This window comes from Molossus molossus, unplaced genomic scaffold (genome assembly GCF_014108415.1).
Source record: "Molossus molossus isolate mMolMol1 unplaced genomic scaffold, mMolMol1.p scaffold_m16_p_19, whole genome shotgun sequence".
Lineage (NCBI taxonomy): Eukaryota > Metazoa > Chordata > Mammalia > Chiroptera > Molossidae > Molossus > Molossus molossus.
This window is the reverse complement of record NW_023425354.1, coordinates 53508423-53520182: the sequence shown is the minus strand read 5'-3', so window position 1 is coordinate 53520182 and position 11760 is coordinate 53508423. Positions and strand designations below refer to the sequence as shown.

Below are 11760 nucleotides of genomic sequence, written 5' to 3'. Positions count from 1 at the left end.
CAGGTTTAACTGACTGATTCTGAGGGACATGACTAGTCACAGTGTTGTTGATTCTCTAAAACCTCATATATTTTATTGTAATGTGTGCTATAAAGTATGTGCCCTAGTGCCATTCATGGATAAGGACATTAACTCCTTTAGAAGTATTCCCATTGATAGTCAGCTTTCAACATAGAATTGTTATCCTACATAAATTAACTTGTACATGGCACTAATGAATTGAAACAAAAATGACCTACAACATAAGATGTAGAGAGGCTAGAACTGCCTTAATGGGGTATAAAGGAAGCTGTCAAAAGGTGCAGGGAAGTGAGAATGTTGGGACCCATTCACTATATGAAGTCAGAAAATCCACCACCTGACAATATCCCCCATGGGTGTCCAGAGAACACCTCCATCTCTGGGCAATGACAGGGAAGTCTGTCCTTTGAAGATGAGAAGACCAGAGATTTGTCCCTCTTGTATCAATGGGGATGATGAGCTTCTCTAATGACAGCACCAAGTAACGGTGCTTAGCCGTGAGAGAAAAGGTGGGTGCTATTATTGCCATGTGCAGCAAGGCAGGAGGGGCAATAGGAATGCCTACCTTTGTCAGTTGCTGGGATCATGATGCCCTGAAGGATATGACCCATAGACTGGCAACTAGGGTGTTACTTAAATTGTAAAAGAAAAAGGGAAATAAATGAGAGCTGTTGGAAAGAAGTTTGACATTAGCTGCAATACAAGAGCAATTCCTTACCCAGTTCCCACATTTAAGTCAGATCACAAACCCAGAATCATTCATTAAAGCGGCTATGAGCCTCCTGAGGAAGAACTCCACATCACTACAAGCATATTCGGTAAACATTCCCTAATACTTTTCCTCGGTAAGCTTCAGCCATTCACCAGGGTACCTGTACACTGAGAAAAGGGGGACCCACAGACAATGATGTTAGGGAAACTTAGGGGCCAACAAGTGTATTCTGCACACATGAAAGTGTGGTATAAATGGAACCCTGCAATGAGTCCACATGGCTCTCTAATTCCCAAGTATATGATTGGGATGAATATATTTAACAACTAGCAGAATTCTTACATTGGTTCTCTGAATTATACAATAAAAGTCATTGTGATAAGAAAACTAGTAAAAGACCCAGAAATTATCCATACCCCAGTACCCCAGCCAAGACTGTAAATGAGAGGAATACCGCATTCCAGAAGAATTGAACAGATTGCTACCAACATCAAAGACACTGAAAGAGGCAGGGCCGGTGGTCTCATCCCATTCCCTTTTAATTAAGCTGTCTGAGCCTAGCAAACACCAGATGAGTCACGGGGAATGGAGGTGGACTGCCATAACCCCAGAATCAGCCCCCGGGCCAGCGAACACTGCAGACGCGAGGTCTTCACGGAGCACAGCAGCAAACTGCTTCTGGCGTTTGGTATGTGGTTATCAAGTCGGTGAATGTGCTCTTTTCAATGTCCGTCAGTAAAGAAGAATCAAAATATGCTTTTATGTTAGAAAGACAGTGGGATATGTTCACTCTCTTGCCCAGGACTATGTTTATTCTCTTGCTGTCTGTCATTATATAATTTCAAGGACCTTGGCTGTCTTGACATTCTACAGAACAGCAGGTTGATCCACCATCTTGATATTATGTTAATCAGAAGGGGTGAGGTGTAGTCCTGAGAGGCATGTGGACATATTTCTTCTAAGGTAAAGGGCAAGCTATTGAAACTTGAACCCTCGACCACTATGGAAGTGAAAGAGAATGAAATGGAATGAAGTCAGTGAGGTAGGTTGAGGTCAAATAATATAAAGTAGTGTACTCTTAAGACCATTGGAAAATTTGAAACAAAAAAAAGAAATAGAATCTGACTTATTTAACAAGCTGACTTTGCTGAATGGACTGTAGGAGGGAAAGAGAGGAAGAAGGCAGATCAATTAGGAGGCTAGAGCTATCATATGGGTGAAATCGTGGTGCCTTAGACTAGGATAGCAACAGGACACCAATTTCATTGGTCAAGCCTTTGCCACCGCTTCAACATGTTAACACTAAATATTCAACTTTGCCTAACATTCGACGAGTACTGTTTGACTGGAAGACATTCTTCTTCTCATTTATCTGATATTATTTTGGCTTCTGATTTCTAGGATAGCAGCTCTCCTCTGGGCGCAAGAGCACCTGGTTTATTCACAGTCAAACATCCTAGTTCTGAGGTTGGAGGGTTAGGACTGAGGTACTCGAATGGCTTTCCATGGGTCCTGTCGTCCTCCTGATACGAACTTCAGAACAGGCCACGTGTTCCTGAAGAAAGATGAGCTTAGCTCTTAAAATCCTTAACTCATTGGGGGTTGCGAGTTCTAAAGTGCTTTGAAGAGGAGTCTATTTGTACATCAGTACAATGGATCAGTGTGTCAACCCACTTTATTTCTAAAGACAAAAAGTGTTTTACACCGATTCGCTGTGCCCAGGACTCACGGCAGTGGGAAGACTGTCTGTCCCTGGGCCCTGCCTGGCTGAGCTGGGCGGCAGCCAAGCTGCTCACTGTCACCCAGGAGCCCGGAGTGGAAGCAGATCTCAGGCAGCATGTTTCTCTGTTACCGCCCAGATCCGTGACCAGAGTTTGCTCTTCTACAGCTTTTCCGCCATTAGAAAGAGTGTTTATTGCTTAGTTCATACCTCGCAACTTGATCTCACTTTGACAATTACGTTTCCTATGTTATTTGATTATGTCTACTCATCTCAGTACATTTGATACTGTTTCTATTTCTTCCTGTCCTGCTTTTTTTCAAATAGCACATTTGGTATTCAATTATAAACAAGGATAAATAATCGTAAACAAAGCTTTCCAGTGAGAGTTCTAAACACAAATAGAACCTGATCCTCAGAACTCAAGAAATATAAAGGTTTCACAGGCTCCAGCAAAAATTCTTTTAGACCAAAGTGGAGATACTAGAAACAAAGTAGCACTAGGGGCCCTCACCAGAGGCAGGTTTTCTAGGAACAGAGGGGCACCCAGCTATGCAGGGAGGTCTTTGCGAGCACGGGGTCTTGCATACTCTTTATGGCCGAGAGTTGTTTAGAGTCCCTGAAAGTGCTGCCGTTAGCAACCCTGGGTGCCGTCCCAGCTCACTTCATGTTCCACAGCAAATAAAGGAAAGAGACTGTGTGTCACTAAGGTGACATCCCCCAGCTGGCTCCAACCGTAGCTCCATTTCACAGATGAAGCTCTAATAGGGAAAAGTAAACCTAGCTGCTCTCTGAACTGTCCTACTGTCTTTGTCTGAACCTTCAATATTTAAAGGAGATGCAGGCAAGTTTGTTGAATGAATCCCTCTAAATTCTGAATGCAAGAAAAATATAAACCTCCCACCTGTAGGAGTAAAAATAAAACTCCCAAGAGGATGAACAAAAATTGGATGGTTCAAAAGACAGGAGTTCACAAAAGAATTACTTCCTGACCCAACATCACATTCCTCTGAACATGGAGCTTCAAGAAGTCACCTCCAAGCAGGACTTTTGGCTGTTTTAAGACTAAAGCACAGACTTAACAGGCAGACACGCACCAGAGCTAGATTAAGGACCTTATGTTTGGATTCAAAGGACTGATTTCACAAATAGAGAATTGTTTATGTGTGTCTTGGAAGCAGAGAAGACGTGGAAATTCTTGTGAGTTTCAGCTGACAGTAAGTTCACAATGTTTCAACCACTTGATGAGATCATTTTTAAACAGTTAATCCAACCTTTGCTGGATGTATAGAAGTCCAGATGAAACCAGAGGAGGTTGATCACAGAGAACACATTTGAAGGAAGCATGATGTCAAGACACTGTGGAACTTGGTGTTCTGTTTAGCCTGGAGAGAACAAGAAACCCATCTTTAACAACTTAACAACTTAAAGGGTAGCCATGTGGAAGGAAGATTGTAGTTACTTTGTATGGCCGAATGTGTAGAACTAGGTCAAAATAATGAGATTTCTCAACCCACGTTAAGAACTGTCTATTATAGCTATTCAGGATCAGCTGGGGACTGGAACTTGTATGTTTCTTATTACTGGGAGGATTTAAGAAAGGCAGGATGAATGTTTGCTGAAACATTGTCTGAAGTTGAACTTAGTGGACAATGAGGCTGTTCTATTTGTATGATTGGATGAGTCTTGATTATAAACCCCTAAAGGGCAACTGTTGTGTTGTGTGTTTTATATTCTAAACAGCCTTCCCCAGTTTAAGTATATAATACAGGGGGTTGATATTTATGGCTACATTGTTTTTACTTCAATCCTTGAGAGCAATGAGATTCTGCCAAGTTTTAAACAATGATTTTCAAAGAAAAAAAGAAAACTCTACATATGAAAAGAGGATTATACCATTTGCCAACCAAATAAGCAAAACCTTACCTAATCATCAGACATCATAACCTTAAAAAGATAAACATCATGATGGGACAGAAAAACAAAACAAAACTGTCTTGTTGCATTTTATAACATAAGAGAAGCTCATAAACCATTATTTTATAGTTTTATAGTTTCCTTGTACTTAACTTATAAATAACTTTTTAGGATTTATTCTTGTGAAACAAATAACTTTATTAAAGGGCCTAACTGAACAGAGAATATATTTTCTTAAACAAGGTATAGTCCTTTGCTTATAATAATTCACCATGAATTGAAACTGCCATCTCCAATCTAAGTAGTGACTGTGCTCAGTTCTTTGAGCTCCTGGTTTGTTATTCTAGAATTGCTTATGGAGATGAGGCTGATGGAAATAATTATCATTAAGAATTGTATATATTTATAAGGAAAGCCAAATATTTAACATTTTCTTTTCCTAGGAAAACCAACAAAGAATAACTTATCTCTGTAGCAAAAAAAATAAAAAGTAGACTTATTAGGAATAACTAGAATAACTATTCACTTGTTCTTATTATGCTTTATTCTCACCCTGTAGAAAAGGAGAAAATGAGCCCTGGCCAGTTTTCTCAGTGGTTAGAGCATTGGCCTGCGGTCCAGAGAGACCTGGGTTCGGTTCCCGCTAAGGGCATGTACCTTGGTTGCAGTTTGTCCCCGGCCCTCGATATGTCCCTTTCACATCGATGTTTCTCTCTCTCTCTCCCCCTCCCACTGGTTTCTCTCTCTCTCTTCCTCTCTCTCCCTCCCACTCTATCTGAACAAAAAAAATGGGAAAAATGTCCTGGGGTGAGGATTAAAAAAAAAAAAAGAGCCCTGGCCGGTTTGGCTCAGCGGTTAGAGCGTCCGCCTGCGGTCCGGAGAGACCCTGGTTCGGTTCCCGCTAAGGGCATGTACCTCGGTTGCAGTTTGTCCCCGGCCCTGGTTGGTCGTGCGGGTGGCAGCCACTCGATGTGTCCCTTTCACATCGATGTTTCTCTCTCTCTCTCTTCCTCTCTCTCCCTCCCACTCTGTACAAAAAATGGAAAAATGTCCTCGGATGAGGATTAGAAAAAAAAAAAAAGGAGAAAATGAAATAAAAGCGATATGGCAGAATCATAACCAATACAAACAGGCTGAATTTGCTTTGTTATGTTATTCTCAAAATACCCCTGGTTTGGTAGTTACAAAATAGCCTTGGGGATATAAAGTACAGCCTAGGGAATATAGGCAATAATATTGCAATAAGTATGTATGGTGACAGGTGGGTACTGAAAATATTGGGGGGACCACTTTGCATAGTATATGACTGTCTAACCCACTATGCTGTACACTGAAACCAATGGAAATAATATTGAAAGTAAACTGTAATTGAAAAATAAAAATACATTAGCAATTTAGACATATGAATTTAATGCCAGCATCAGAAATCAGGAGATTTCACATTTTATAGCTGCAGTGCCACTTCACTTGAAAAATCAAAAGATCTGGCTACACTGGGACCCCCTTGCCTAGGGCAGCACGAGCAGCAACCACAGTGGCCCTCTAGGAAAGGATGTGCCCTCACCGGTTTGGAGGACCCTCCCCCCCCCCCGCCCGTGGCCGTCGACCTGGCCGGCCTCTCTGAGGCCCGCGGCTGCTGGCTCCGCGCCCGCCTCCACTGCCTCCGACCGTGAGCTACACGCGGCACGCATGTCCCAAGTGTCTGGAGCATGTACAGGTGTCTGGATAGCACGTACCTGCTACTCTTCCTCCACCCAACTCTGGGCAAATCTCTCATCGTGGTATCTCGACGGGGTGCATATGCCTTTGAAATGAAGGTGGTTCTTGAGGCCCGCGGGATCCCTGATAATGAGCGAGAGAAGCCCTGCTCTCCACAGTGGTGAGCAGGCCCTGGACCCTCTGCCTCCCTGGAAGGGCAGTAAAATTGACCCTCAGAACGCAGATTATCTGCTGTCCTCGGGGGCATAGGGGAACCTGTATGTCCCACCTCACACTTTATACTGACTACCACCGGCGTTGGGTGAGGTGAAGGATGACAAGGGAGGCCTTACTCTGGTGAGCAGAGGTGGGGGCGTGGCTTAACTGTTAGGCTTGTCAATGCCCTGAGCTCAGTCCAACACCGGTACACGGGGGGTTAAGGAACTGGTTGTATTACTAATTACACAAGAAAGAACACACACAGAAAACTGGGGTATCTCAACAAAAGCATGTTTAACATAACCCATCAGAGGGGAGGAGGGACTGGATAAAAGAAGGTGCAAAGATTGGCCAAAGAACATGTATATGTAACCCACAGACACAGACAACAGTGTGATGTTGGCCAGAGGAAGGGGGGGGGCAGGGGCTGGAGGAGGTGGGCAAAGGTGGGGTGATGGGGACATCTGTGATAACGTCAACAATAAAATAAAGTAAAAAAAAAAAGAAAAGAAAAAGAGAGCCAATTATAAGAACTGAGCTTTGATTGAGTGGGATGGAAATGGTCTTAAAAAGCACGGGCCCCTCTGGCTAAGACGCTGTCAGAAAGCAAGGCAGTTCTGTGACTGGCTATTTTGTGGGTGTCACAGTGACCTTGTTTTTAGTTTTCTGAGACAACCTTATGAAGTGGACTTGCTTTATTTTATTTTATGCTGGTCTCAGAATACCTCGTGGGAGGCTGGTGCTCCGTGAAATCACGCGCTCCCGAAAACCCATGGCCTGGCTGCGCACCCACCCAGCCCGCAGTAACACTGAGACGCAGCTGCCAGTGGGGCGTCAGTTCTAGATGCCAGCGGCGACCGCTCCCTCCACCCCGCAGGTCCACGAACTCCAAAGGGTCCTCAGTCCTTGTTTCAGAGTCACTTCTGAGTCATTACGCATCACTTAGCAAAGCTCCTTGTGCAATTACCCTGGTTTGCTAAAGTTCTACAACTGGCTTTGTCAATACCTTGCCAACTAGAATCAGAAAAAAATATTAATTTAGGATGGACAGATGATTAAACCCACCTACAGGTGCAGGCCTTTGAGAGAGAGAGCGAGAGAAAGAAATCGCCTCCATCTCACTCTGGAGCAGTGCTTTCAAGTTTCCCAAATGCCGTCATTTTGGATCATGTGATATTAGTCTGTTCCATGATAAAACAAACAAAAAGTATCTGCACATTTCAGTAGTTTCCTCATACCCAAGAGGGATATGTTTCAAGCCCCAGAGGATGCCTGAAACCACAGAAACAGTACAAACACTGCATGTACTGTTTTTTCCTATACATACATGCCTATGATAGAGTGTAATTTATAAATTAGGCATTTTCATGCACAGAAGATTTGTTCTTACTGTAGATCTGAATAACCTCAGCATACACATTTTTTTCTTATTAAGTGGAGAATGTTCACCTTTTCACCTAAAGCAAGCACTTTGTGGCTTCTCCTTGGCAGATCCTAAATACCAGCATCACTGCTCTTACACTTTGGGCCACTACTAAGTAAAATAAGGGTGCCTTGAACATGACCAATGTGACAGGAATACAGTAACCTGATTACCCAGATGGCTCCTAAGTGACCAATGGTTCAGGAGCACACAGGGCGTGGAAATACTGGGAAAGGGATGATTCACGTCCTGGGCAGGACAGAGTGGGATTGCGTAAGATTTCATCATGCTACTCAGAACGGCTGCAATTTAAACCTTATGAATTGTTTACTTCTGAAATTTTCTATCTAATATTTTTGGACTGAGATTGGCTGTGGATAACTGAAACTGTGGAAAGCAAAACTGCAGATAAGCCCCGCCGGTGTGGCTCAGCGATTGAGCGTCAACCCATGCACCAAGAGGTCGCCAGTTCGATTCCCGGTCAGGGCACATGCCCAGGTTGTGTGCCCGATCCCCAGTGGAGGGCATGCAGGAGGCGGCCAATCGATGTTCTCTCTCATTGACGTTTCTATCTCTCTCCCTGTCCCTTCCTCTCTCTCTCAAATCAATAAAGAGAAAAAAAGAAATTTAAAATATTTTAATGCTATAAAAATGAATATTCAGAAATGTTCTAAGAAATTAAAAATAAGATTTAATAATTAATAGAATAGAAAGATAAAGTTGAGATAGTTCCTAGAAAACATACAGAAAAGACAAAGTGATAGGAATTAAAAAATTATAAGAAATTGAGATAAACAGTCCAAGTCCAATAATAACATAATGAAAATTCAAGAAACAAGTAACTGATAAAATAGAGGAGAGGAAATTATTTAAAAAATGATTCAAGAACATTTGGCAGAATGAAGGCCATGAGTTTCAAGATACAAAGGACCAGCTGTTGCTTGACCCTGAGTTTCGGCTTCCTCCCTGGACAACATGAGTTCCAGCACCCGCTCCAGCTTCTCCACGAACTGCTGGACCCTGGGCTCTGTGCAGTTGCCCAGCCACCAGGCCCAGCTGGCTAGCAGCATGACCTGTGTCTATGCAGCCACTGGGGCTCAGGCTCCCGGATCTTCATGACCCACTCCACCAGCATGGGGATGGCCTGGAGCCTGGTGTCCAAAGGAGGTATCCAGTTCAATTCCCGGAGAGAAGGAAACAATACCATGCCTGAATGACTGCCTGGCCTCCTACCTGCAGAGGGTGAGAAGCCTGGAGGCTGATAATCGGAGAGCAAAATCTGGGAACACGTGGAGAAGAAGGGACCCCAGGTCAGAGACTAAGGGCATTATTTTAAGACCATCGAGGATCTTTGCAAGTTCTGTGGATAATGCCCACATGATTCTACAGATTGACAACACCCGTCTTGCTGCTGATGACTTAGAACCCAGTAGGAAATGGAGCTGGTCATATGTCAGTCCGTGCAGAGAGACATCAATGGGTGCTGAAAGGTCAGTAATGACACCAATATCACTGGACTGCAGCTGGAGACAGAGATCGAGGCTCTCAAGGAGGAGCTGTTCTCCATGAAGAAGAGCCACAAGGAGGAAGTCACTGGTGAACAAAAACAGATTGCCAACTCTGGGTTGACCATGGAGTTGGATGCCCCCAAATCTCAGGACCTCAGCAAAATCGTGATGGACATCCAGGCCCAGTATGACAAGCTGGCTCAGAAAAACTGAGAGGAGCTGGACAAGTACTGGTCCCAGGAAACTGAGGCGAGCCACTGCGGTGGTCACCTGGCGGACCTCTGAGATAGGAGCAGCTGAGATGACACTCACAGAGCTGAAACGTGCAGCCTAGTCCTTGGATATCGACCTGGACTTGATGAGAAATCTGAAGGCCAGCTGGGAGAACAGCCCGCGGGAACTGGAGACACGCTATTCCATGCAAATGAACAACTCAACAGGATCCTGAGTACCGGGAGTGAGAGCTGGTCCTTACCTGGGCAGAGAGGCCATGCCAGGCCCCGGAGTACGAAGCTCTGCAGGACATCGAACTCGAGCTGGAGTCTGAGATCGCTGCCTACTGGAAGAAGGGGAAGCCTTCAATCTTGGTGTCGCCCTGAACAACAGTCACTCCCCACAATCCATCCGAAAGACCACCACCCACAGGATAGTGGACGGCAAACTGGTGTTTGAGGTCAAGGACACCAAAGTTCTGAGGTGCTGAAGGCAGCAGAAGTGGGGTACCCCTTGCGGGGCAGAAGGTCAATAAAAAGTTCAGAGATAAAAGATAAAAATTAAAATAAAGACTCAAAGGACCTATATCATCTGAGGGTCCAGGTAAGTGAAAGGAGACTCATGTCAAGGGTCTTCACTGTGCACTTTTTGAAGGCTCGGAACAAAGAGGGAATCCTACAGTTTCCCAAAGAGAAAAATATATCTACATGAAAAGTGAGTTTGATACAAATGACCAGGAATCCCAGTGGCTTCAGATTTCTTAGTAACAAATATTTAAAAATAGACAAAAAGCAAGCAATATTTTGTTAGTCCTATTTCCCTACCTAAAATTATATAGTTAGCTAAACTACAGTCAAATGTCAGGCAAAAATATAGTTTCAGAAACTGAAGGTATCAAAACATTTTCCTCCAAGAAAAGCTACAGCTTCCCCAAAACAAGGGAGTAAACCCAGAAAAAAGACTTGAGATCAAAGAAACAAGGTGTCCAACAGAAGAGAGAAGTACAGAAAGCTCTCCAGGATGGTGAAGAATACGAGAGAATCTAAAATAACCCTTTCAGGGACAAACTTCTCCACGACGCAAGTCAGGGAGAAATTCCTTCAGGAAGATGATGGTGCTCAAATGCCTCACGCGACTGCGTTTATTGAGAAGAGATTCATATGATGGCTGCAGAGTTTGTGTTAAACTGGTGATAAATATACAAAAAACCGAGCAAACAAATGGTAATTATTAGTTCCACAAAATACAAAACGTTGTGAAGGAAAAAAAATGTAATCGGAGTTGACTAGGTTCGAGTCTCAGTAGTATCAACATGAGATGACAATTCAAGCACTAAATAGTTAATGAAGTTAAAATTGCAGTATAATTACACTGGAAGATTGAGAAGGGTGTGTTTCTTTGGAGGAAGCTAATGAGGTGGAAAAAAAACAAAGTTAAAAGCTTATATTATTTAAGGTAAAGTCAATAGATGATAGACACAACGGAAAATTCGAGAAAGAGTAAAACCAACACATCATTTAGAGACATGAAAGAAAACACCACAGGAAGCAGCTAGAAGAATTGATAGTGACTCTGGGGAAGGGGAAATTGACTGGAAGGGGATTGGTAATTTGCATAACAAATCTGGTACATCTATTTTAATATTAGGCTCTTTAAATATTGTGCCTATTTATCTATAATAAAACCCTGGAAACTCCTTAAAAATGGAAAAGAGGAAAGAACAACAAATATAACAAAAAATTAAACTGAACCAAACATATATTTGTATAAGTACTTTTTATATTTAAAGTTTTGTTTTACTACATTTTAAAAAATTTAGATAAACATAAAGAAAAAATATTAAAAACCTTAAATTTTGTCTTCTAAGCACAAAACATATTTAAATATTTTAAAATAAAAATGAAATAGTACTGTTTCCATGGAAAAGTTAAGAGAGTTGGCAAATTTATCGAGTAATTCAAAAAGCATTAAGTAGAACTCCCTCAGAGAAAAGGAGGTGGTTTAAAGAGGACAAAAATCACAATATTGTAAAAGAATTGACCTGTTTTAAAAATGATAAACCATAGTCATGTATCATGATGCACTTGATACCAATAATGAAATTTCTGAATTCCAAAAACTTTATATATTTCCAGAAGTGAGAAAAGGTTAATTATAAAGCAACAAACAGTAATATTCTTTATATATTTGCTATTATCATATTTTAGGAAATGCCTTCACTATTCATTTTTAGCCTAGTCCATTGTAGTATCCAGCCCTTCCTGCTGGTTTTTTTTTTTCTTTAAAAGATTCTTTCATTAATTTTTAAATATTCTCAAACTCTTTCTTC

General features: G+C 42.3%; 1 pseudogene; it reads left to right on the top strand.

Annotated features, from left to right (window-relative positions):
• Positions 1 to 1318: 1318 nt before the first annotated feature.
• LOC118634902 lies at positions 1319 to 9921 on the top strand (annotated as a pseudogene).
• Positions 9922 to 11760: the final 1839 nt, after the last annotated feature.